The sequence below is a fragment of the Cynocephalus volans genome, chromosome 6 (genome assembly GCF_027409185.1).
Source record: "Cynocephalus volans isolate mCynVol1 chromosome 6, mCynVol1.pri, whole genome shotgun sequence".
NCBI lineage: Eukaryota > Metazoa > Chordata > Mammalia > Dermoptera > Cynocephalidae > Cynocephalus > Cynocephalus volans.
The window spans coordinates 140,629,968-140,656,349 of NC_084465.1; the positions used below are offsets into that span (position 1 = coordinate 140,629,968).

General features: G+C 37.3%; 1 protein-coding gene across 12 annotated transcripts in view; it reads left to right on the plus strand.

Annotated features, from left to right (window-relative positions):
* MLLT10 (MLLT10 histone lysine methyltransferase DOT1L cofactor) overlaps positions 1–26,382 on the plus strand; it is a 223,698-nt gene that overhangs the window by 95,571 nt on the left and 101,745 nt on the right. The window lies entirely within an intron of this gene.

Genomic DNA, 26,382 nt, shown 5'->3' on the forward strand with positions numbered 1-26,382 from the left:
TTCCAAGAGTTTTAGAAGCTCTGTGTGAGGAACCTGGGACTAAGACCAAATATCCTAACAAAAGATGCTGCTATTACCGCATCACTCAGGAATTTACAAGGTTTTAGGTCTGTGCCAGGAACTGGAGGGAAATAAGCTATGTATTTCTTATTATATATGTCACAGTTCTAAAATAGAGTTTTATTTTCTTGAACAAAATGATATACAGGCACACCCTCTTTTTATTGCACGTGCTTTATTGGGCTTTGAAGTTTTTTGCAAATTCAAAGTTTTTGCTAACCCTGCCTCAAGCAGGTCTGTCAGCATGATTTTTCCAACAGCATGTGCTCACTTCATGTCTCTGTGTCACATTTTGGTAACTCGCGTGATACTTCAGACTTTTTTATTATTATTATTATGTCTGTTATGGTGATCTGTGATCAGTGATCTTTGATGTTACTATTGTAATTGTTTGGCGGCATTATGAACTGTGCCCTTATATGACAGCAAACATAATCAATAAATGTTGCGTGTATTCTTGACTGCTTGTTCCACCAATCTGCTGTTGTTCCTCCCCTTCCTCTCCTCGGGCTTCCCTATTTCCTGAGTCACAAAAATATTGAAATTAGGCCAATTAATAACCCTACAATGGCCTCTAAGTGTTCAAGCAAACGGAAGAGTCACTACCTCTCACTTTAAATCAAAAGCTAGAAAAGATTGAGCTTAGGAAGGAGTGTCAAAAGCTGAGATAGGCTGAAAGCTAGGTTTCCTGTGCCAAACAGTTAACCAAGTTGTGAATGCGAAGGAAGAGTTCTCGAAGGAAATTGAAAGTGCTACTCCAGTGAACACATGAATGATAAGAAAGCAAAACAGCCTTAAATGGCTGTTATATGGAGAAAGTTTTAGTGGTCTGGATAGAAGATCAAACCAAAGACAATCCCTTAGGCCAAAGCCTAACCCAGAGCAAGGCCCTAACTCTCCTCAATTCTGTGAAGGCTGAGAGAGGTAAGATAGCTGCAGAAGAAAAGTCTGAAGCTAGCACAGGTTGGTTCATGAGGTTTAAGGAAAGAAGCCGTCTCCATAACATCAAAGTGCAAGGTGAGGCAGCAAGTGCTGATGTAGAAGCTGCAGCAAGTGATCCAGAAGAGCTAGCTGAGATCGTTGATGGAAGGTGGCTACACTAAAATACAGATTTTCAGTGTAGGCAAAACAGCTTTCTATTGGAAGAAAGTGCCATCTAGGACTATGAAGCTAGAGAGAAGTCAATGCTTGGCTTCTAAGCTTCAAAGGACAGGCTGGCTCTCTTTGTTAGGAGGTAATGCAGCTGGTGACTTTAAGTGGAAGCCAGTGCTCACTTACCATTCTGAAAATCCTAGAGTCCTTAAGAATTATGCTAAAACTACTCTGACTGTGCTCCATAAATGGAACAACAAAGCCTTGATGACAGCACATCCTTTTACAGCATGGTTTGCTGGATATTTTAAGCCCACTGCTGAGACCTGTTGCTCAGAAAAAAAGATTCCTTTCAAAATATTACTGCTCATTGACAACGCATCTAGTCACCCAAGAGCTCTGATGGAGATGTACAAGATTAATGTTTTGTTCATGCCTGCTGACAAAACATCCATTCTGCAGCCCACGGATCAAGGAACAACTTCGACTTTCGAGTCTTACTATTTAAGTAATATATTTCATAAGCCTTACAGCTGCCATAGATGGTGATTCCTCGGATGGATCTGAGCAAAGTAAACTAAAAACCTTCTGAAAAGGATTCACCATTCCAGACTCCATTAAGAACCTTTGTGACTCATGGGAGGAGGTCAAAATATCAACATTAACGAGAGTTCATTCCAACCTTCATGGATGACTTTGAGGGGTTTACGATTTCAGTGGAGGAGGAAACTGCAAATGTGGTGGAAATAGTAAAAGAAGTAGAATTAGAAGTGGAACCTGAAGAGGTGATTAAATTGCTGCAACCTCATGATAAAACTGTAATGGATGAGAAATTGCTTCTTATGATGAGCAAAGAAAGTGGTTTTTTGAGATGGAATCTGCTCCTGGTGAAGATGCTGTGAACATTGTTGAAATGACTACAAAGGATTTAGAATGTTACGGAAACCTAGTTGGTAAAACAGGATTTGGGAGGATTGACGCCAGTTTTGAAAGGAGTCCTACCGTGGATATAATCCTATCAAATAGCATCACATGCTACAGAAAAGTCTTTCATGAGAGGAAGAGTCAATCAATGCAGCAAACCTCATTGTTGTTTTATTTTAAGAAATTGCCATGGCCCCTTTCTTTCAGCAACCACCACCATGATCAGTCAGTGGCCATCAACATGGAGGCAAGACCTTCCACCAGCAAAAGGATTACAGCTCGCTGAAGACTGAGATGATCATTAGCATTTTTTAGGAATAAATTATTTTTAAATTAAGGTATTTGCATAGTTTTGGCATAATGCTATTACACTCTTAATATACTACAGTATACTGTAACATAACTTTATGCACTAGGAAACTAAAAAATTCATGTGACGAGTTTATTATGATATTGGCTTTATTATGGTGGTCTTGAATTGAATTTGCAATATTTCTTAGGTGTGCCTATATGGAACTAACAGTTGATTTGACTATAGTAAAAATCAGTAGGAATGCATTTTTTGTTTGGTCTTTAATATGGAAGTCATCTCTGTCTTTAAAGAATTACGTTTATATTTTTCCTAATTCTTTTCATGCTTATTAGAAAGTTTTAAAAACACTAACCTCACTTCTACCCCACTCTAATTTTTTTTTTTTTTTGTGGCTGGCTAACCAGTAGAGCCCTTGACTTTGATGTTATGAATGCCACACTCTGCCAAGCGAGCTAACTGGCCAGCCCCCTACTCTAATTGAAGATCTTAACATCCCTCTTAGATTTGTGAAATTTTTTTTTATAGGAAGGTTAAAATGACTTGTTCAAGGTGAATAGCTTACAGTAAGTGGTAGTGGTTAGAAGAAAATGTTATTTTTACTTTTAAGTCTATTGTTCTTATGTTTACAGAAGCACTGCCACAAAGTGAGATGTGGTAAGGGTTAGGAAATGTAGAAGGATCTCAGACATTGCAACAAGTGGTGCGTTGGGAGGCTCCTAGCTTCAGAAAGTACTTATTTCTAAAGGCTAAGTTGTAGGCCATTATTTGGAAGTCAGTGGTTATTTATGCATTGGTATAATCTTCTACTAGTTCATTTGATCTTCAGACTCATCATCTTCTTACTCTGCAATGCCAATTAATTTATAATGTATCAGAAGTATAGTGTTATATTAGTTTATAGCCAAGTCACCATTAGTTATTGTATTACATGGAAATGCACTCATTTCTAAGTAGGTGTGCCAGAAATCCATCTGTGTCCTAGTACAGTGAGATGAGATATATCCCTCACCTCACCCACCCTCACTTGCCCTTAGTTCCAGTCTGTTGTTATTAATTGCTGGCAATAGATATAGGAGCTGGTGCCAGTATAAACACTGTTAGGATATGGTGGAGGTTAGTGGGAGACAGGCTTCTTGGTTAGTGTTTTGTGAACCTGAGGGAGTGATTGAACTTTCTTTTCGTTTAGGGTTACTCATCTTTTTTTTTTAGGGTTACTTACTCATCTGGGCTTCTTTCTTCTGTGGCCGTCAGTGGAATAAAACTCTCAATAAAAGCATTGTCATGTTAAAAGACAAACTTTAGACAAATTAAATTTAACAGAGTTTAAAATTTGAGCAAAGAATTGATTCTCCAGAATCAGAAAAGGTTCAGAGTGGCTTCATGGCTGCCATGTGTTCGGGTAAGATTTATACACAGGAAATGGAAAGTGAAGCACAGAAAGCGAAAGTGAGGTACAGAAACAGCTGGATTGACTACAGCTGAGAGTTTGCCTTATTTGAACACTGAACAGTTGGCTGCCTGTAATTGGCTAGGACTCAGCTACTTGTTACAAGAATAGGTCACAGTCTTTTTACATATCAGTTTAGGTTACAGTTTACTATGTATGAAGAAACGTTTAGGCCAAACTTAATTTAACAGTCATTACTTCTCCATATCACTTTAAAAGTTTTCAGCATTGGGACTTTCACCTGGCACTTCCTTCCTTGTTTTTGTAGTTTTCTTTTGGAATCTCTCCCTCATCTTCTACATATGTAAAGCATTAAGACAGCACAGGGCTTTTTAGGAACAACAGTTTAGAATGGCTGGGATGTATGTTTGGTGAAGCTAAAGAGTGAGATGAAATGAGATGAGACAGTTTAATTAAGAAGGGGTTCAGGGCTGGCCCCGTGGCTCACTCAGGAGAGTGTGGTGCTGGTAGCACCAAGGCCGAGGGTTTGGATCCTATATAGGGATGGCCAGTGCACTCACTGGCTGAGTGTGGTGCAGATGACACCGAGCCGAGGGTTGAGATCCCCTTACCGGTCAAAAAAAAAAAAAAAAAAAAAAGAAGGGGTTCATTCGTGAAGTATTTAATGAGGAATTCTAGTTTTAGACTTCATCTTTGGACAGTGAGCAGCCAACCAGAAGGATTAACTTTTTTTAACTTTTGATTTTGCAATAATTTCAGACTTGAAGAAAGTTGCAAAAATACTACAAATAATTCCTCTATACCACTCACCCAGATTCCCAAAATGTAAACATTTTACCTTTAACGATATGTCCTCTTCCCACTCTTATGCTGTTTCTCTTTTTGTTTCTCACTCTCTGTGCAGAATCTTTTTCTGAATCATTATAAATATATAATGTCCCTTTAGTCTAAGTACCTTAGTGTATAGTCTTCATAAAAAGAATTTCTTACACAATTTTAGTAGTTATCAAAATCAATAAATTAATATTATTACAGACTATAATATACAGATTATATACAGATTTTACCTGCTAATGTTCTCCATACCAAAGTGGGAAATATTCTTTGGGTTATTTTTTTCCTGGTTCAGGATCCAATCCAAGAACACATAACACATTTAGTTGTAATGTCTATTCATTATTTCTCAGTCTGGAATATTTCTTTATTCTTTGCCTTTCATGACCTTGACATCTTTGAAAGTCATATTGTTTCAGGTTCTCTAAGGCATTGTCGTTTGTCCATCTGAGATCTCAACAGTGGATTTAACAGCCACAACCTTGCTTTAATCTTCATATAATGGTTTTCTGACAGTGGCCTAGATTTTTTCTGTTGGGGCGTCATTTTTTACTTTTAGCATTGTTGCTGTCTGGGGAGACTGGGAATTTTTAAAACCAATAAGTCTTGATTACTTCTTGTCAATAGTCTTCCTTTAGCTCTTTATACTTTTGCTTTTTAGTATAAACAGTAAGAAGAGATTAGATTGCACCTTCAACAGATTACCTGAAAATCACCGTAGTTAATCATATAATTCATTAAATACATTTTCTATTTTTCATGTTAGCACAGGCAACAGTGTTGCTAAACTCAGTTACTACCTAACAAGGACTTCATTTCCTACAATTTTCAGTTACATTTTTCTCACTTCCCTTTAAGCCATCTAATAGCAGCCTCCTGAAAGGCCATTCGGTTTCTATTAACAGTCTCTTTAGTGCTTATTAAAAGCATTCACTAATAATCTCCTGAAAATCCTGTGAACTTTTGCCCACTGTCTGATTCTAAGCAACACCTGCATTTTGAGGTTTTGTTAGGGGAACATCTCATTCCTGCTGACAAATTCCCAGGAGTAACCTATAAATCTGTATTAGTTACCTATTGTAGCTTAACAAATTACCCTAACATTTAGTGGCTTTAAACAGCAATAAAAACATTTATTGTCTCATAGTTTCTATGGATCAGGAATTTGGATTTAGTGAGTATTTTCTAGCTCAGGGTCTCCTGTCAGATTGCTGGCAGGATGTTGGCTCATTTGAGGCTGGCTAGTCATCTAAAGGCTAGCTTAGTACTGGGGGATATTCTCCCAGGTGGCTTACTCAAATGGTTGGCGAGTTGTTGCTGGTTGATTTTCTTGCTGCACTGATCTTTCCTTAGGGCTGTTTGAGTGTCATATGACATGGCATCTAGCTTTTCCAAGAGTGAATGATCTAAGAGAGAGCAAGGCAAATGCTGCAATATTTTTTATAACCTAGTCTCAGAAGTCAGACACTATCAATTTATTTTTCTAGTTGAATGCCTTTTTTTTTTTAAAGAAACCTTTTTTGGTGGTAAAATATATGTATAACATAACATTTGCCATTTTTAACCACTTTTAGGATGTATTATCATTTTTGTAGTACTCTGTTGGTTGCATAGATTAGTCTGTTCAGTGTAGTTAGGTACTATATAAGGGCAAAGACCACTGGAAGCCATCTTGGAGCCTGGCTTCCATACCCTGAGATTTGGGCACATAACCTTTTTATCATAAAATTTTTATGTAGACTTAGCATCCGTTGATGATTCTAGTTGATGATCTAGATTGATAAATAGTGGTTGACAAAAGGTAATTTTCTAATTTCATCATTCCTTTTATATCCATTAATTGGCATTCTACTGTAAATAAAAGCTTACAGTATTTCCTCAATAGAAGGGAAGAGAGGAATCTACAGAGGAAATCATGGAGTAGATTGAATAATAAAAGGATAAATATATGTACTTCGGATTTATGCTAAGGAAATTGTTGAAAAGAAGGAATTTCAGTGTAGTGTTGGGGGCAGAAGCTGTTGAAGTTAGTAGGTAAATAAAGTGGGTACGAGGACATGAGAAGGTGAGAGTACTTAACTCTTAAGAATCTCAGATATGAAGAAGGAGGAGTAGGTACGAAAAAAGAGATCACAGTGTCTTCCTCTGCTTTGGTGGGGAAAGAAGAAAAGAAACATGCAGGCAAATAACTAGGTCACCTGAATGGATAATGGAGCAGAGAAAGTAGGTGTGGGTAGAACCCTATGGGAGATATTTCTAGGCAGATTGAGTAAAAGGATATGTAGGCAAGTAAGTTGTTTTCAGAAGTGTTTAAAAGAATGGATCATGAGTAAGAGGCTGGATAATAGATGTAGTGAAACTAGGGAAGCAGGTACATAAACATTTGGAGGAAATGTTGAAACAAAGGCCTGGAGGACTCTCTGAGGTCCAGCAACAAGTATAGTAAGAGTGTGAGTTAACTACAAGGTTATGGAGAAAGAGTATGTCATTGTGGTATAATATTTCATTGGAATGTTTTGGGTGATGACAGCATCCAGGTTTAGGGAGATAATTCTTTAGGGGTCTATCACATTTACACTCATCTTGTGAATAGAGGCCCTGACTGTCTTTGTTCCAGATTAATTATCTTTTCAAGGTTTCTTGTGTAGCAAACAGTATTGGACAGTGGAGGCTCAAAGCAAAGGGCAGATTTGCTTATAGCCATTGAAGATACAGAAATAATACCTACTCCTGGAGTAACTGGCAGGCACACTTACTGTCAGAACTGGGTTCCTTAAGGGTTCCTTTCTTGTAATGCAGCCCACTGCAAGTGTCCTATGGCCCTCTTCAGGTCACCCTGTCAGAATTGGGGCTTGGGGAACCAGTGCAAATGCTAATAGTCTGGCTGCTGCTATTGCGGTGAGTAATAAAGTCTTTTGTGTCCAATGCACAAGGCTTATATCTTCCAGCAACCATGGAACTGTGGTGGGCTAACTTGTTAGTTTGCAAGTATAGTAAGATCTTAGCTCCTTCTTAGTTTTTGACACCAAGATGATGTGGTCAGAGGCATACTGAAGGAGAATCTAAGTGAAAGCCATTGGAATTGAGGATGTTTGGGGACTGTGAGGGTTGTCCATAGGGACACACCTACTTTCGTGGTCAGGGATGTTGGTTGAAAATTTTATCAGATCATGTGGAGTAGGGAAGAGTTACCTAAAGGAAACTAACGGGCACACAAAAACAAGAGATAAAGAGATGTCTATTAGTAAATGACAGAGCTAGAATTTAAAACCAGGGATGCCTGACTCCAAAGTCCATAGATTTTTTTCATACATCTTTTTTTGCCGTTTACTTGGAGGTAATAATCACATATCTTTTGAAACTTAGATAAATCAGAAGTATTACAATTTCAACTTTTTTTGGGGGGGGTGTTAGTACAAATGGTGAGGTTTTCTCATGTTCTCAAAAGAATCCTAATGCAAAATATCTTTTATGAATCCTCTACTCTGTTCCAGGAAGTTCTTATTTAGACTGAGTAGTACTTGGAAGAAGAAATTTTTAAGAACTCGTAGCAGAGAAGGGATAGATAGCTTGTCAAAAGAAGATAAAAAGTGAAAGTTACAAGTAGATGTCAATAGCCTTTTTGGAATTTTGCTTGAATTCAGAGGGTTAACTTCTTTATTTAATAGAGTTATGTCTTGTAACTTTTGTAGGGTTGAGATTGCATGTAATGCAAAGAGTCTCAAATATCTGAATTCTTTAAGGTGTTTAGAGGTGTATTCTAGCTATCTAATTATAACATCATGGGGATTAAGTGAGAATAACCCATTGTTTTTCATTAATAGAAATATTTATTAATGTTTTTATTATCTGTGGTAAACTAGTTGAATTTCCTTTTTCATAGATGAAGAAATATGGACAAGTTTAATTGGATTTGGTAAATGTTTATAAAGCATCCACTGAATTCAAAACACCATGCCCAATTCCTGGGAAAACAAACAAATTAAAAGTTGGAGAATCACAATAGATATTAAACAGTTTGTCCAAAGTTATGTATTTGGGGGCATAATAGTGATAGAGTTCAGTTTATTTATTTAAACTTTAGTGTTCCTTCTAATATGGCCTCTCTTTTGTATGTCTTAGAAATGTAGCTACAAGCAGTGAGAGTAGTGTTAATGGTAAATAGGTATGACTTTTCTGAAAAGCCGTTTAATTACTCTATTTCATCTAATCTGTTTTGCTACGGATTGTAAGATGCACTCTCATTTTATGTATCACTACAGAAGGAAAAATGATGCCAAGTAAACTCTGACATAGTATCATTATGATACACACCCCAATTTTAGAGGTTTAAATAAATTTCTTAGAGGTCATTAAATATGGCATGTCAAGGAACTTAAAGTTCATATCCTTTTATCTGGTAAGTATTGGATGTAAAGTTAAAAGATTAATACATATGGTTATTTATCACTATTTAGCTATTTATAGTAGCTAACATTTAGAAATGATATAAATTGCCAATAATAGATGAATAGTTAAATTATGGCACATCTGTAAAATGGTTTATTATGTTTTGTCTTGTCTCAGTTTCCTCATCTGCAAGTTGATATTAGTACTTACCTCATAGGGTTGTTGTAAAGATTAAATGAATTAATATTAGTAAAATGACGTGGCACATATTAATTGACAATCTGATTATCTAGACAGAAAAAGCATCTTAGTATTAGCTAGCATTATTATTACACTTAAAATCCTGATTTAGAAGACTATTTAATGAAGTGCAAAGGCGTTTTTAATGTAAATGAAAGATATAGAGTATATTCCCAGTCATGGATCCATTTGCAAATTAGTTTTTCACATTGTGACACTTCTTTGTCTCTGGTCAGGCATGTATGAGTATCTCCTAAGAAGGATATTCTTCTGCATAGCCACAGTGTAATTATCTTGCTTAGATAATTACTTATTAACTTAACATTAATATAATACTGCTATCTAATATGCATTGCATATTCAAATGCTCCAGTTAACCCACTTATGTCCTAATTTATAGCAGATTTAAAAAGAAATTGATCGAGGATTCAATCAAGTATCTACCATTGCATTTAGTTGTTATATCTCTTTGGTCTCTTTTAGTCTAAAACAGTCCCCAGGTTTTTCTACCTTTCATGATATTGACATTTTTAAAGAGTCCAGACCAGTTGTTTTACAGAATGTCCCTCAGCTGGGATTTATCTGATTTGTTTCTTCCTGATTAGATTCACATTAAGCATATTTGATAGAAATACCACATAGGTGACATATTGTTCTCAGTGTATCATATCAAGGGGAACGTGATATTAGTTTGTCTCATCATCCATGACATTTTTGATCATTTGGTTAAGGTGTTGTCTACCAGATCTCTATTGTGAAGCTTTCTTTTCTCTGTGATTTGAGGCTGTGAACTTTGTTTTCCACAATAGTCTTTCATCCAGTGTTTTTAATATCATATCCATTGATGATCTTTGCCTGAATCTGTCATTACCATGGTGATAATGTAGTCATTTTCTATTTCTGTCAGTGCTTTCATATTTATTTCTTGGCATGCTCTGATTATGAAGAGTTTCATCTAAACCTCCATCCATTGACCAATCTAAGATCAAGAAGACTCAAGTTTTTAAAACTTCAGCTTGTTATATAGTTAATTCCTATTATTATTCATTTTAATGCTCAAATTGTCCCATATTTGGCCAGTGGGAACCCCTCAAGTGGCTCCTGTGTCCTTTTGAAATTTTCTCAACAATTTATAAGCATTTCTTTAATTTCTAGCAAAACAAAATGCTCTAGGCTTATCTTGTCTTTTTACTGCCCCAGTACTGGAATCAGCTAATTCTCCACTGACCACTGGTTTCTTGTAGTGAGGATAACATTTAGAAACCATTTCTACTTGTAGTGCGTCCCTGTCCTAGAATGGTCCCTGGACAGATAGTTGGAGAGGTCATATCAGTCCTTCTTACTATGGGCCTCTTGCTCTTATCCAGTATTGGTGTGTGTAGAACTTCTCCTGGATTCAGCTGCTGTTCTCAAATTGGCCCTCAGTGCTTTCGTTGACTATTTTCGGATTTTATTTTTGGTTCCCTCTTTCCTCACAAATGCTGTTACCGTGCAGGTCTTGAAGCTCTTTTGTTTTCACATGCTTATGTTTTGGGGTCAATGACAATACTTTGACACTTGGTTTTGTTGTGTTATTGTTATCAAACAAGGATCTGCCTTCCTGATATGCAGTCAAGCCATGCATTGAACACCAAGTTTTGCAGTGAGGAAGGTGTAGGGTGCCAAGCAGGGAGAATGGGAAACTATTGCTTAAAACCCAAACTCCCTGCTGGCTTTCAATCATGATTTTTGTTTTTGTTTTGTTTTCCAATCATGGGATTTTGTAGGCAGAAATTTTGTAAGGGGCTAGGGTTTGTGAACAGCTTGTGGACATCTCTGATTGGTTGACTCTTGTGCAGGTGTCAGCAGTTAATCTGATTTATTTCTGTCCTTGTTGTCATCCTGTGTGGAAGGTGGGCGGTCTGTGTGTCAGGTGGTTTGTTCCACCTCCAGCCTCAAGAATCTGCAAAACAACTGTGCGCTGCTGGTGTTATCTTCAAAACAGAAAGCAGAAGCATCCTGTGACTCTAAATCACTACTATTGTTTAAACTATTATTATTTTATGCCTAACTGGTTACATTTTTCTTAAGGATAAACAGTACACTCTTTCAGCAAATTTTCATAATCTTTTTCCTGTTGGAAGTTCTCATACTTATTAGTTAAAGTCTACATGCTTGATTACCATATGGCTATATAGGCTAGCTAACACAGAATTTTGGTTTTGCTGTCTAGTTGCTTTGTCTGTTTTTATGTGGTGATACAGAGATTGAGAAACTGTTGCTTCCACCATCTTCTCTTTCTTGCTACTTTAAATGGGGTTTTCTCTTTTATCGTATCTTTTTTATTGTCTGTTTATAAGAGCTACTGGTTTTTATATGTTAATTTTACATCTTACTACCTTTATTGTTTGAGGTAGTTTTATCACTGATTCATTTTATCATTGATTTACTTAAAATTTTAGGAGGATTTTAACCTCAAATAATTATTTGAGACAGAAGAAGTACAAAGCAGTTTAAAAAGGCTTTTTTTCTTCTTTCTTTTTTACTTAAAGGCTTACATTTTTAAAAGGCTGTTTTACTGAATGCTTTGTGTCATAATAAATATTTTAAAAGCAAGTGATCTTTTGTTTTACGCTTTAAACGTAGGCAATAGCAGGAGCAAATCAATCTAAAACTTGTAGTTATGGCTTTTCAATTAAGTGAAGTAATGGATGAAGAAAAAGCAGGTAATGTAGAAACAGAATATATTAATATAAGCAATTTGGAGTAGCTATCCAGGCACTTGTACCTCTTCCCTCTGCAGCTTGTTTTATTCATTTTTCTTATGATAGTAATAATGACATGGGCTCTAAGGTTCTCTTTCTATATTTTTTCCTCTAAGTTTTTTTTAATTGTGGTAAAATACACATAACAAAATTTACTATCTTAACCATTTTTAAGTACATAGTTCAGTGGCATTAGATGTATTTATATTGTTGTGCAACCATCTCCACTATCCATCTCCAGAAGTCTTTTCATCTTGCAAAACTGAAACTTTATACCCATTAAACAATAAACTCTTCATTTTCCCCTCCCCACAGCCCCTGGAAACTACCATTCTACTGTCTGTGTCTATGAATTTGACTACTCTAAGTACTTCTTATAATTGTACAGGATTTGTCTTTTTGTTAATGGCTTTTATTCACTTAGCATAATGTCCTCAAGGTTCATCCCTGTTGTAGCATATATCAGATTTTTTTTCAAGGCTGAATGATACTTAATAATATGTGTTCACCACATTTTGCTTATCCATTCATAGGCCGATGGACACTTGGTTTGCTTCTACATTTTAGGTGTCATGGTTTTAAAGACAGATAGAAATGTGAATCTGGAACTTGAGAAATTATTAATATTATTAATATTTTAAAAACTCATAAAATTGGGAGATTTTGATGGAAGAGAAGGTATCAGAAGAATAACTATCAGATAGACTTTAAGTCATGAGGCTTTGCTTGGAGTAGGGACTGATGTATTAGTGCATTAGTTATAACAAAAGGGAAAAAATTTGTTCGTATGTATATTATGAATCATATTCTACCCCTTGCCTCCAAAAAAGCTTTGGGACTTTAAAAAAATTTTTAATATTACTCTATTTGCTCTGGTTATTCTTCTGTCAGATAATGATCCTCTTCAGTCTTTTTTTAATTCTTTTCTTCCATGTGAACCCAAATCTAGTACTTACCTAGTTTTGCCTTTCTGAAGCTAGGCTTCCTTTGACTTGTATTACTCACACTGTATTTCTAGCTTTGAATATCTTTTACATGTTTTTCTTATATTTTCATTTCACTTTTATACTATTAGTTGTCTTTATATATGTGTATGTGTTACTGCCAGGCTATATTGTTTCTCAAAATTGATCCCTGTCTTTTATGCTTTACTGTCCTTCCACGATGCATAATATGGCTTCTTGAACATAATGAAACCATGTGAAATACCTTTTTAAAAAAAAAAAAAAAAAAAACCTTGAGTTTCAAGTGTGGAGTAATAGCTTACAGGGAGCATTGTTGACAACTTTTGAGTAATTAAGAAGAACTGGTTTGGGAAAGAATTCTAATTTTAGTTGCATGAATATAATGTCGTAGTAGTTGTACGTACATTTACAGGCACATAGTAATATGAAACCGGAGCAGGAGATATTAATGGAGTAAGAGGTATTTGCTGAAGTCGTGAAAAGTGATATGTTCTGAAGAGGTGTTGAGAAGAGAGGGTGAGGACTTTTATCCCTGGAAGTGGAGAAAGCTTTAGTATTAAATGTTGAACTGAATATACTTGTTAATCAGGCAGAAAGAGGTTGCAGTGAGCATTAAATCAATTATTATTAATTCCTTTGTATTACATAGTTTTCTTGCCTTTTCCAGCCTCTAGAGGCCACCTACATTCCTTGCTTTGTGCCCTCCTCCTTTAAAGCCAGCAATGTTGCGTCTTTCTGACCGTTCTTCTGTAGTCACATCTCTCCTTGACTCTCTTTTTCAACCTCCCTCTTTCACTTTTAAGGACCCTTGTGATTACACTGGGCCCACTTAGATAATCCAGGATAATCTCCCCATTTCAAGGTCCGTAAGTTAATTACATTTGCAGAGTGCCTTTTGCCATGTAAGGCAATGTATTTACGGATTCAGGGGATTGGGAGGTGGACATCTTTGGGTGCCATTATTCTGCGTACCATAGATATATTCTCTTGTGCCATGAGAACGTTTTGAGTTCTGCCTACTTGCACAGTGGCGACATGCATTTTTGGGTTAGCATAGTGGTTGTGGAGGTTGAGTAGTTACATCAACCCATTGGACACCATCAGGTTTCAGCCTAGTAGAACCGTCATTTGAGCCAAAGCCCAGTGTTTAGGGGAAGCTGTGTGAATTGAAGTTCACATTAAACCAACAGCTTTGTGTCAGGTGGTGGAGTGGGGGTAACTACCATCTGTTAAAGTAAAGCTGGGCTGCTTTGGAGGCCAGGCCAGTTGTATTCTTGAATAGACCATTCCCATCTGGCAAGTGAGGATTTGGGGGCCCTTCTCACATTGTTAAGTCTGACTTTATGTTAGGTATCTTAGGCTAGAGAGTCACAAGGCCTCCATGGGTCTGGTGTTCAGTTTCAGCAAGAGCCCAGTTGCAAGCTAATAGCTGCTTTTCAAGGAGGCCTTGTTAGCTGTGTCAGGGAGGCAACACATCCAAAACCCCAATGTGCACCTCTGGGTGGAGGCCTTTTGCCAGAGGATTCATTTGGCAGAATCATCGTTTACAGAAACCTGTAGCTCAAAAGCATAATGAAGACTGAGGGGCCCCAAAGGTAGAGAGTGTGCTACAACTTGCTGCACAGGTTCCAACATAACTTGTTGGTTTGGGCTCCTCTCAAAAGATGCACATTTGTAGTATAGCTGATACAAAGGACCAAGTAGAATGTCGAAGTGAGCCACATAGAACCTCTAATACCTGTACAATTCAGTATGCTCAGGCTCCTTTTAGATGGTGGGAGTCTGAAGAGACTGCAGTTTTTCTTTGACTACCAGAGAAATTTGGTGTTGTGATCTGTTCCTGTAGTTCCTAGAAACTTTACTTGTTGAGCAGGTCTTTGAATTTTATTGGTGTTTTTCAGCCATCCCTATTTGCAGAGGGTGATAACATCACAGTCAGCTCTGAGGCTGAGGCTTCTAACTTACCAACCAATAGTGAAAGCTTTGGAAATCAGAGGATGGAGGCACTAGTGCTGAATCCTAACATACCTATATGTGGCAAACGGCAAGGGAGTTTAGGTCCTTCTGGGGATGCACTTCAAATATATATTGGAGGCCTTGTCACATGTGCAAACTGATCTTGATCCTTGGGTGTGAATGTTATGGCAAAGAGGTATTGGAAATGTTCAAAGTAGTCTACCAAGTACCATCAGTCTGTGTAATGGATTTAGTCTGTTACAGCTGGGGCTAAAAGAGCACTAACTAAACTCAGTTGGCAGTAATTCACTATCATCCTCCAGCTCCTGTTAGCCTTTTTCACTGGCCTTGCAGGGCATTCGTGTTGAGATATTGCATCTCTTAATATCCCTGCTACTTTAACTTTTTTATCAAAGCTGTGGATTCCTTTTGTCCTCCTGGTGTGCTGTACCATTTCTGTTGGACCACCCAGGAAAGAGATATCATTTGGGGAGCAATTCATGTGTCCCACTAGCACTTCTGTACATGCTACTCTTCTTGATTGGGAGAATATCCTTTTGCACTTAGGAGATAGGTAAAGATAAACATATGACACAAGGGTTGGCAAACTTTTTCTGTAAAGGACCAGATAGTAAATATTTTGGGCTTTGCAGACCGCACACAGTCTCTATCACATATTCTCTCTCTCTCTCTTGATTTTTTTGTGAAGGATCTTTTCAAAATGCCAAGTCATTCTTAGCTTTGGTGTCATAGTTTGCTTACTCCTGATATACCAATTCCTGCTGTACCTTCAGATATACAAGCAATAATCAAAGTACAGTTAATTGCCCAAAGGCCCCACCTACAAAGTCTTGTTAGTTTTCTTACCATCCATGAATCCTGCCCACTGAATCCTGGGGCCTTTTTCTTCCATAAGTCCAGGTAAGATAGTGATTTGGGTGCCTGTATCCAACAGAGCCATACAAATTCATTTCTCTCCTCTCCCCAAATTCCCTAGCACACTTGGATGGGTGCATGTGACCATTGATCCCTCTTTGGGATGGGAAAATCACATTTCTAATAATTTTTTTCCTTAAAGCAGCTGAATTCACCTAGTTATTACAATGGAGTGGAACTGAAGCTGACTGCCTAGCCAGAGGTTAGCAACCACCAGGGCATCTCTCTTTATTTTTATTTTTATTTATTTATTTTTTTTAAATATTATCAATTGATTTTTTATTTTTATTATTATTATTATTTTTGTCTTTTTCGTGACTGGCACTCAGCCAGTGAGTGCACCGGCCATTCCTATATAGGATCCGAACCCACAGCGGGAGCGTCACTGGGCTCCCAGTGCAGCACTCTCCCGAGTGCGCCACGGGCTCAGCCCAGGGCATCTCTCTTTAAATGCATTTCCTGGCTCTCAGCCTGCAACCACCTCCTCAATTCCTCCTCATTACCAGGCAGTATAATGAAAGTCCATTTATTGCCTGGTTGACCATACAGTTTCTCACTTAGGTTTGCTACCCATTCCCATAGACTTTCCTTGTATCCCATTAATTGGCCTATGAGGTCCTTATCCTTCTTCTTCCATAAAGCCATGTCCTTAACAGCATCACATTCTCATCACCAAACTGTGAAGAACTTTGAAAAAGGTCTATAACCTTACCCTGCTTGTAAGGTAGTTAGGAGACAGGAGATTTCTGGGTCAGTGATGCAGGACAGTTTATTAGTTACAGCAATAGCAGTAGCCAGAGTATCAGTATTTTTTCACCATTCCTCCAGACCCAGTTCCCATAGGGCAATGCAAAGAGGGCCAGATGACATCTGCTCATGCCATCTGTTGCATTACAGGAGAGGGACCCTAAGCCTGCCCTTTGCTCCTAAGGTAGACACTCTCTATGTTCTGAGGCTATCCACCATAGAAGCAACCTTGAAAAGATAGTTCAGAATAAGGGGCAGTCATTTCCTTACTTGAAAGACATGTAGAAACAGGAGAGACTTACAGAGGATTGTCTTCTGACAAATGGCAATTCTCAGATTGAGTGGCTTATACAGCTAAGTCCATAATAGGTGTTCTTGATTGACAGAAAACTTTCTTCCAAGTAGTGAATCAGGGTCTTAAGTTCCTTCCATCTTGTTACTCTGCTTTCTTTAAAATGTTGCTTCTATTGCTACAATGCTCATTTGTATTAATTTCTGTAAGAGGAAGCACTGTGGACACTAAATAGTTGGAGCTAGTATTCAGATTGCATTGGCTAGAACCCAGTGAAATGGCCACACTAACTGCAGAGGAAGCTGGGAAATGTCTAGTTATATTCCAAATGAGAACAAGTGAGTTTGGTGAATAGCTGGCTGTCACTAACTCATTTTAGCCTGTTCTTTCTGTTAAGTCATATGTAATCAAAGCGATTAAACAGAGCATTTAAAAAATGAAAGTTAAAAAACAAAAACCCACTTAAGATCACATCATCCAGAAATAGCCATCATTACTACTAAGTAAACATTACAGATTTCTTTTGCACAGATAGATATATAGATAAAAAGGATGGTTAGATAAAAATTATTTCAAAATGAGCTAATGCAATTGTGTTGTTTTAAAATATTAAAGTCAGATATTCTTGACTATATAGAGGGAAAAGAAATGGAAGTAAAATAGGTGATATTATTGGATTTCACATAAAATTTCCTTACCACAGGCGATATTATTTCCTTAAAGATACTTTTAAGTTTTATTTTATTTTATTTTATTTTATTTTATTTTATTTTATTTTATTTTTTTCTGGTGGCTGGCCGGTACAGGGACTTTTAGTATATGTGCTGCCGAAGCGAGCACTAGGGACTTTTAAATTTTAATAATAGAAATTATAAAAACAAGGAAAGACGTTAAAGAATTAAGACAGTGTTTCTAGTTTGGATCCTCTTAACTGTAAGTTAATAGAATACTCAGAATGGTTAAAGCAACTGGAAATTTACTATTTTGTGTAAGATTAGGGGTTAGACTTTTCTAAGATTGGTTAATCTAACAATAGTCAATGCAACAGTGGCAGGGCATTGTTGACTTTTTTTTTCGATGATTCTCTTGGCTTTTTCAGTCACTGCTGTTGTTCCAAGGGTCATGGCCTAACACTTGAGCATCTAAAGGCAGAAAGGGGGTACCCTTCTAAGAGTGAGGAGAACATTCTCAGCAGTATCCTGGAAATTTCCCCTTCTATTTTATTATCCTGACCTAAACCTGTGCCAGCCCTAAAGCATTCAGTGGCTAAAGAGCGTAGATTCATCTTAATTGCCTAGACTCTGTCCATGTTTACCTCTGGAGAGGGGAATTGGGCCCTTTTATGAGAACGTGGGAGGGTGATCTTGATTTTCTCAGGAAAATCAGAGACTTTGTTAACAAGTAAAGAATTTATGTGTAGTTATAGTTTGGTGACAAACTATTACGTTTAGTTTTAATTACATGCTGCAAATTCTATATCAAGCTCCTGCTATGAAAGGCCAACAGTATCCCCATGCCCATCTCTCTTTTTCTCCTATCCAGTTTGTTTGTCCTTAAAGATATTTATGTTACATTTTTCAGGTTCGTGACCTGTAAATATAATCCTTAGAGTTTTGTAGGCATTCTGTATATAAATTTGTTAGATGCTCACTACCAGTCCTTTTACCATAGCATCTCTAGTAAATTCTTTATATCATCTCTTAAATTGGTTGAATTTTATTAAGTAAATTTATCAAGAATAAGTTTTTATGATCTGTATTCTCTGATTTCTTTCATAATGGAGGTGCTTCCTTCTTGCTTTAATTTTTTGAACTATATCTTGGGTGTATGTAATATCATTGGGTTACAATTTCTTTACCCTACCATCTTAAACAACAGGCCTGGAATGTTGCTGTTGAGATGACTACATGTGCCACCCTCACCTGCCCTTTTTTCCCTCCTTGCATTCTAAGTTTAACTACAATATGTCTTGGTGTTGCACATTCAACATTTTCAGAATGTATTTTTTCCATTTTCATTTTGTGGACTTTTAAGTTTGAATATACTTTCTGCTCCCCATTCATTGGATTCTGTACTTCAAGAATATAAAGTTGTCCTTATGTTTCTATAGCTGTCCTTCTCTAACTGCTTTAACATCTGTTTTGTTCACTTGCATTGCAGTGATTATTTCTTTTAGCAGTATTTTTATTTTCAACAATATCTTTTCTTTGCTGTTTATAATAATTCTGTAATGATACTGTTTTAGTCTTCAATTTATTACTTTGGTTCTGCAATCTCCCTTTTTAATCTTTTCCTGTTTTATTGTTCACGAACTTTGATCTCATGTTCTAATTGTTTTATTTAGCATGGAACAGTTTGAGAAGTATCTTTATGCTGAATTATATTTACTCCTAGATTGTAATTTTTTATGCTCTTTATATGATTTTTTGGCTATAATCTTTTTGCCATGCAACTTTTTTTTTTTATCTTGCTCATGCTTGGGAGGCTGTTTTTAAACATTTGATCTAGTGTGATTTAGGTAATTTCTTGAAAATTTTCTCACCACTTTTGAGACCATGGTTTGAGGGCTAAGTAAGTATTTTGCATTTTTGTGGAGCCATAGGAAATGGAAGGTCTGCAATATAAAAGCTCAGCTTAGGGCAGTGTGCAGTTTTTGGTAGAACTCCAGGCTGGGTTTTCTTTTTCTAGTATTTGATTAAATGTCTTTTACCATGTTCTAAATCTCAAATGTGGGTGTATCTTACTCCTTTGGAGGAATATGTGGGATTTTACCTAATTCATTCTTAGCCTTGATCCTTTACTTCCAAAGAGTCAGCACTTCACTCCCCCCCCACCCCCCCCACCCCCCCGCCCCAATTTTTCCTGTTCTGCCCTGAAGCCAGTACTACTCTTTAGGCAGAAAGATAAAAAGGTAAACAGGTGGAAAAACAAAAGGATAAGATTGCTTCTCTCCAGATTTGGGAGTTTTGCTTATATTCACAGAAGTTTAGAGAATTAGAGACAGGATTAAGAACTGAATCCTATAGCTCAGCCTAGGGCAATTTCTACTCTTTTCTAAAATTACTCCTTTCTTGCCAGTTTTTGTTTAGTGCATTATTATCTGCCCCCACCCCCTATTTTGGTTGCTGTTGGGTTTAGTTGGTTGGTTATTTTTTACTGGTTTTTGTTCATTTGTTGTTTACATTTGGAAAATTTGTGCTGTGATTTCAAATTTTTACTTGAAATTGGTTTATAACGATATTTTATGTTATTTGAATATAGGGATTCTTTCCTTACTAGAAATTCGCTCAATTCCAACATAAAGAATGGAGGTATTTTAAAATAACTCACATATATGTTTTTCTTTCTTATGTTATGGCTAAGTATTAATTTCTATTATTGGGCTTCCTGATGAACTCTTCTTGACAATTAGTGATAATGAAATTCTTTCCTGTATGTTAACAAACCTTTATTAATAATTTAGTCAGGTTTTTCTGAGAGGTAGCATCAAGCTCAATATTACATTCTTCCCACAATTCACTTCCTAAGTTGCGCCAAACATTTCTGTCAGTGTTTCCTAATTATATGTTCGCTGTTCAAAACTCTAAGATATTTAATTCCTCTGGTCCTGAAAATATGGATTTACAAATATTCTCTTAACTGCTTCTCTAACCATTTTTTACCCATTTTAGTTTGAACACTGGAAACATTGGACCTGTCACTTGGTTGTTTTTCTTGCTCTAAACTTAAGTTAAAAACTTCTGTATGACAGTCCTTAAGTTCTTTACACAGAAAACAGTTCATTCTGGAGCTAAACCTACTTTAAAATTAGGTTCCTTACAGAGATGCAAATCCTGCTGCATTAATTTCCTTATTGAAACTATTTGGTATTCTTATTATCTTAAACTTTTCTCTCCTTTCCCTCTTTCCATCTCTTTCTGCCTTCTCCCATTGTATCTGTAAAGAGTTTTAGTGAAGTCTCTTGGGGGTTGTAGGAAACAGAGTCCACCTTGTGCTTGCTTAAGCTATATCTTTCTGATCAGTAAAAATGTAAATAAAACTGTCTTCACGGGGCTGGTTTAAAGATTGAGGTAACATATGTATTTGTAACTTATAAACTTCTACAGTTACGATTTTTAGTTGTTAATTATGCATACTCACTCATTTGGGAGTAATGTTGGTTATCATGACCTATGTCTTTACATAAAAATATTTTGTGTTGGTTTATTTCCTTTTCCTTCTGGTTGTTTTCTCCCCTCGCGTAAATCTTTTAAACAAAACTTGTCATATTAGCCGTTTTTCTAAATCTCTAAATAGTCTTTAAGAATATGCTTATTTTTAATAGCCATTATATGGTTGTATAACAGTTTTTTCAAGCACACCTCTATTTTTGGACATTCAGGTTTTCATTTTTTTCCCATTGCAAAAAGAAGTGTGATAAATTGTATTTAAACCTTTGTTCATCTCCTAGCGGTGAAATTACAAGGTCAGAGGGTATGGATAATTTTATGATTTCTAATTCTTGTTTTTAAAATTGTTTGCATTTCTTTAGTAATGTATACAAGTTCTCGTTTACCTATAACCTAGGCAACATTGTGTCTTATCATTAAAAACAAAACCCAACAACTTTGATTTCTAGGTAGGAGAAAAATACTACTTTTGGTTCTTTGATAGTTGGGTTACACATTTTAATTATTTGTGTTTAGTGGCTCTTTGTTTCTTTTGTGAATTGTTCAGTCATGCCCTTTGTGCATTGTTCATTGTTCTCTGGCACATATATTTTCTTATTGATTTATATTAAATCAGTGTTACAATACAGAATATGTTAATTTTACTGAATTCTCAGTTTGTTATTTGCTTTTTAATGATTTGCTTTTAAATTGATGTAGAAAACTTTTAAATTTGTATAGTTATATCTGCCTTTTCCCTTTCTGATATTTTACTTTGTATTTTTGGTTAGAAAAGTCTTTCCTTCCTTAAAGTCAGATAAAGATTTTAAAAAATACTTTCTTGAAGACTTACGTATAACTCTTTAAAATAACCCATCTGAATTTTGTTTTATTTTTTCTGAGATTCTTCTCCCTAAATTATTAACCAGTTGTTCTGCTACCATTATTAAGTAATTTTAGTCTTTGCTGATTTGGAATCCCTTTTTTTCACATACTAAATATTCATGTATAATTGAGTCTTTTCCTAGATTTCCTGTTTGTTTTATTAATCTATTTAAATCAGCCTATCTTTTTTAGTGAAAGTCATTAGACTGTTATGATTCACATTTTACAGGTTGTTAATATGAATATAATATATGAACAGTGTGTTCCACTGAACATTCGCAACCCTCATTTCAGGATACATACCTTCATGTATCACATGGGACCAGAGTTTTCTGTTATTCCATGATTTGCTTTGTATGACTATTATATATTTCTACAATGGGTCTTCAAAAAGTTCATGGAAAATATGTATTATGAAAAAACTATGGGGCTGGTTGGTTAGCTCACTTGAGAGAGTGTGGTGCTGGTAACACCAAATTCACAGGTTCAGATCCCTGTACTGGCCAGTCACAAAAAAACAAACAAACAAACAAACAAAAAACTGCATGGATTGCAAAAATTTTTTGCATCAGAATAAACTTGTACTAACTTGTTACAACATGTCTGAACAGGATCTAGTCTAAGGCACTAAGAAGGATAAGACATCAGTTTGAAAACATCCTCTATTAGAGCAACATGAATTCTGCTAAAATTGAAGCAAGAATAGACATCACATCACGTTTAAGGGGAAACTTGGGTGGAAGTATGGTGAAATCATTGATGCTTTACTAAAAGTTTATGGGGACAATGCCCCCCCAAAATGAGCAGTTTAGAAATGGATAACTCATTTTAAGAAGGGAGGAGGTGATGTTGAAGATGAAGACGTCAGCGGCAGATTGCCCACTCAGTTTGCAAGGAAATAATTGATCTTATTCATGCCCTAATTGAAGAAGAGCAATGATTAACAGCAGCAGAAACATTAGCCAACACCTTAGACATCTCAATTGGTTCAGCTTCACAATTCTTTTTTTTTTTTTTTTTTTTTTTTTTAAGAAAATGTAATTTTATTTTTTTAGATTCTAGGATGTTGTTGTGGAGCAGTTGGGAGGGACGGGGAGAGGGGAAAGGGGAAGAAAATGTGATGGAAGGAAGAGTAAGGAGGAGGGGCAGATTGAGGTCTGTGGCACCCCCTTCATTCCCACAGGGGAGACTGGAGGGCTTCCAGTGGTGGCTTGGTCATTGCCAGACTGGGTACAGATGTCAGGGTCTGTGGCAAAAGCCCTCGCCCTCCACAACGCTAGCTTGGGAACCTCGGGCCCTTCTTGCTGTGGTTTGGTGGTCATCATTGGGCTGGTTGCACGTGTTGGGGGGGCATGGCTGAGGCCCTTGTGCCCCCACTGCCTTGGTCTGGGGCAGTTCCTGTAGTAGCTTGGTGGTTGCCACTGGGCTGGTGGCGGATGTTGGGGGGGGTGTGACTGAGGCCCGAGGTCCCCCACCACTACAGCTCAGGAGAGCCCAGGGGGCTTGCTGCGGTGGCTCGGTGGTTGTTGCTGGGGTGGTTGTGCATGTTGGGGGTGTGTGGCTGAGGCCCTTGACCCCCGCCCTTGGGACTTGTTGCAGGTGTCAGGGGGCATTGCTGAGGCCCCTGGCCCTCCCCCCTTTCTGGCTTGGTAGCCCAGTGGACTTCCAGTCCTCCTAGGTGTTATAGGTGTTCTTTGGTGCAGTAAGACCTTTACTAGTTAATATCAAACTTTGTCCCTGGTTGCTGGTATTTTGTTTTGTTTTTTCTTTTAGTTCTGTATTGGATCATTTGCTGTTCCCACCACTTAAACTCTGCACTGGAACTAATTTGTTGTCCTTTGCTTACTTCTAAAATGGGGGAACTTCTGTGCGGACCAGTACTTGAGCTGTGTGGTTTAGCGAAATTGCTGCTTTGCTGCTGATTCCCTGGGGAAAGCTTTTTGTGCAGCTCAGGTTTTAACGGTTGACTTTGTAGGTATTTGTGGGTCTAGTGAAACCCAGTGCACCTGATTTAGAAACTCTGGTCTGGGCCTGAGTCTTTTTTCATCAGACTGCATCCCATGCAATTCTATATTCCTGACCAGTCTCCTCTGAATGGCCCTATGCTGATCGGGGGGGCAAATCAGCTGTCCTTGCTGTGCCCCAGTTTTCTCTCGGTGGGCCCGTCTCCCCCACTGCCCATGCTGCAAACACTTTCCATGGGACGGGCCATGTGCTGGTCCCTTGTGATGACTCACTGGCCTCTGAATGGCTCCTTTTTTTCAGTGTTGTTGCTCCTCAGTCCTGTGTGGGTCCATAGGAACACTATTAGTGGTCTTGCTGGCCTAGGAGCCACCAAGGCCCTCTTCTTCCCTGCCGCCTCCAAGCAACTTTATCCAAAGGCACAGCTGCAGCTTTTGCCAGCTCCTCCATGTGCTCAGCAACTCCAGCCTGAAAGTGGCCAGGGCTCAAAAGAGTAGGAGCAGTTTTTTCTTTCTCTCATCATGGCTTCTCCCATCTTCATGCACTCCGTAGGTCTCTCTTCCTCCTCCCTTAGCTCTAGCGGCCCCAGCTTGGCTGTTGTTGCTTTTTTATAGTTGTAAATTGGTTGATTTGTGGGACAGAGTGATGCTAGGGACCATCTATTCTGCCATCTTGGCTGGAATCCCCACGAAGCTAAGATTTTAATTCTGAGGTTTTATAGTGACAGAGCTGAGAACAGAAATTAGGTCTCCTGGCTCCCCCTCCAGTGCTCTCTGATGCTTGTTCTTTTCCCAGTGGACACTTAGTGCAGGAGATAGCTGGAATTCTGGGACAGGTGCATCTGGCATGAGCCTCAGGCTGCTTCTCCTCATGGTGGAAAGTGGCAGGCAGCTGGCAGGTACAAGCAGATCACATGGTGAGAGGAAGCTAGAGAGCAGCTTCACAATTCTGACTGAAAAATTATAGTTGAGCAAATTTTCCACTCAATGGGTACCCAAACTGTTGTACCCAGATCAGCTGCAGACAAGAGCAGAACTTTCAATGGAAATGTTCAACAAGTGTGATCAAGATTCTGAAAGCATTTCTTCAAAGATTTGTAACGGATGACATGTGTCTTTACAGTACCATCCTGAAGACAAAGCACAATCAAAGCCATGGCTACCAAGAGGTGGAAGTGGTCTAATCAAAGCAAAAGTATTCATGGTCAAGAGCAAAGGTCATGGCAACAGTTTTTTAGGACACTGAATGCATTTTGCTTGTTGACTTTTTGGGGGACCAAAAAACAATAACATCTGCCTATTAGAAAAAACTTTTAGAAAAGTTAGCCAAACTTGAGCAGAAAAACACCCAGGATACTTTCACCAGAGAGTTCTTCTCCACTACAACAAGGAATTTTGTTTATTCCTCTCATCAAACAGGCAGTTTTGCAAGAGTTTCAATGGGAAATCATTAGGCATCCACCTTACAGTCCTGATTTGGCTCTTTCTGACCTTTTTGTTTCTTAATCTTAAAAAAAAAATTTAAGGGGCACCCATTATTCTTAAGTTAATAATATGAAAAAGACTGCATTGACATGGTTAAATTCCCAGGATCCTCACTTCCTTAGAGATGGACTAAATAGCTGGTATCATTGCTTACAAAAGTGTTTTGACCTTGATGGAGCTTATGTTGAGAAACAGAGTTTATATTTTTTTATTTTTGTCTTTTATTTTCATTTTTCCTTGAACTTTTTGAAGTCCCCTCTTACACACAACATTTTCACACATGTACATGTGCATACTTTGCCTTTTACTCTCAATGTTCTTTCCAACTTATTAGGATCTGTTTAGCTTATTGTTATTCAGGATTATTCACTCTTAAATTATCCCAGCTCTTGTAACCTTGAAGAATAAAGCCCCAAATGGGAAGTAGAACATATATAGTAAAGAAGGATAGAAAGACTCCTTTATTATCTACCACATCGTGTTGATCAAAGCAAGTCACAGGCTAACCCAGGTTCAAGGGAGTGCAGAAGAAGCCATCTTATGATGAGAGGAGCAGTGATATTCCATTGCAAAAAATGGAAGCATGATTCCTTGGGAGTCATTATTATCTGCCACCATGAAAGTAACTTTAGGATATTAAAATTTCTAAAAAGCCTAAATAAAAAGCATTGTTTTGTTCATTTATGTTTTATGTTGCTAAAGAATTAAAATTACAGTCAGAAAATGTCTGATGTACTTAGATCAGTAATTAAAAGCAAAAAGTGGCAGTATGTAGGGTATTAACAATAAAACATGTATCTTTAATTTTTATGTGTTTTGTTCTGCTGGTTTGTAATCTCTCTTAGGTCAGGGATGTGATTTTAATCTTCCATGCCTTGAACAGATTAAGTGTTCTGAATGGTTAAATTTAAACACCATGAGAAATAAATATAAACAACTAATGCTTTAAATAGTAAGTTTCATACCCAATACTGTTATCTTATCCTACAGATTCAAACAATTG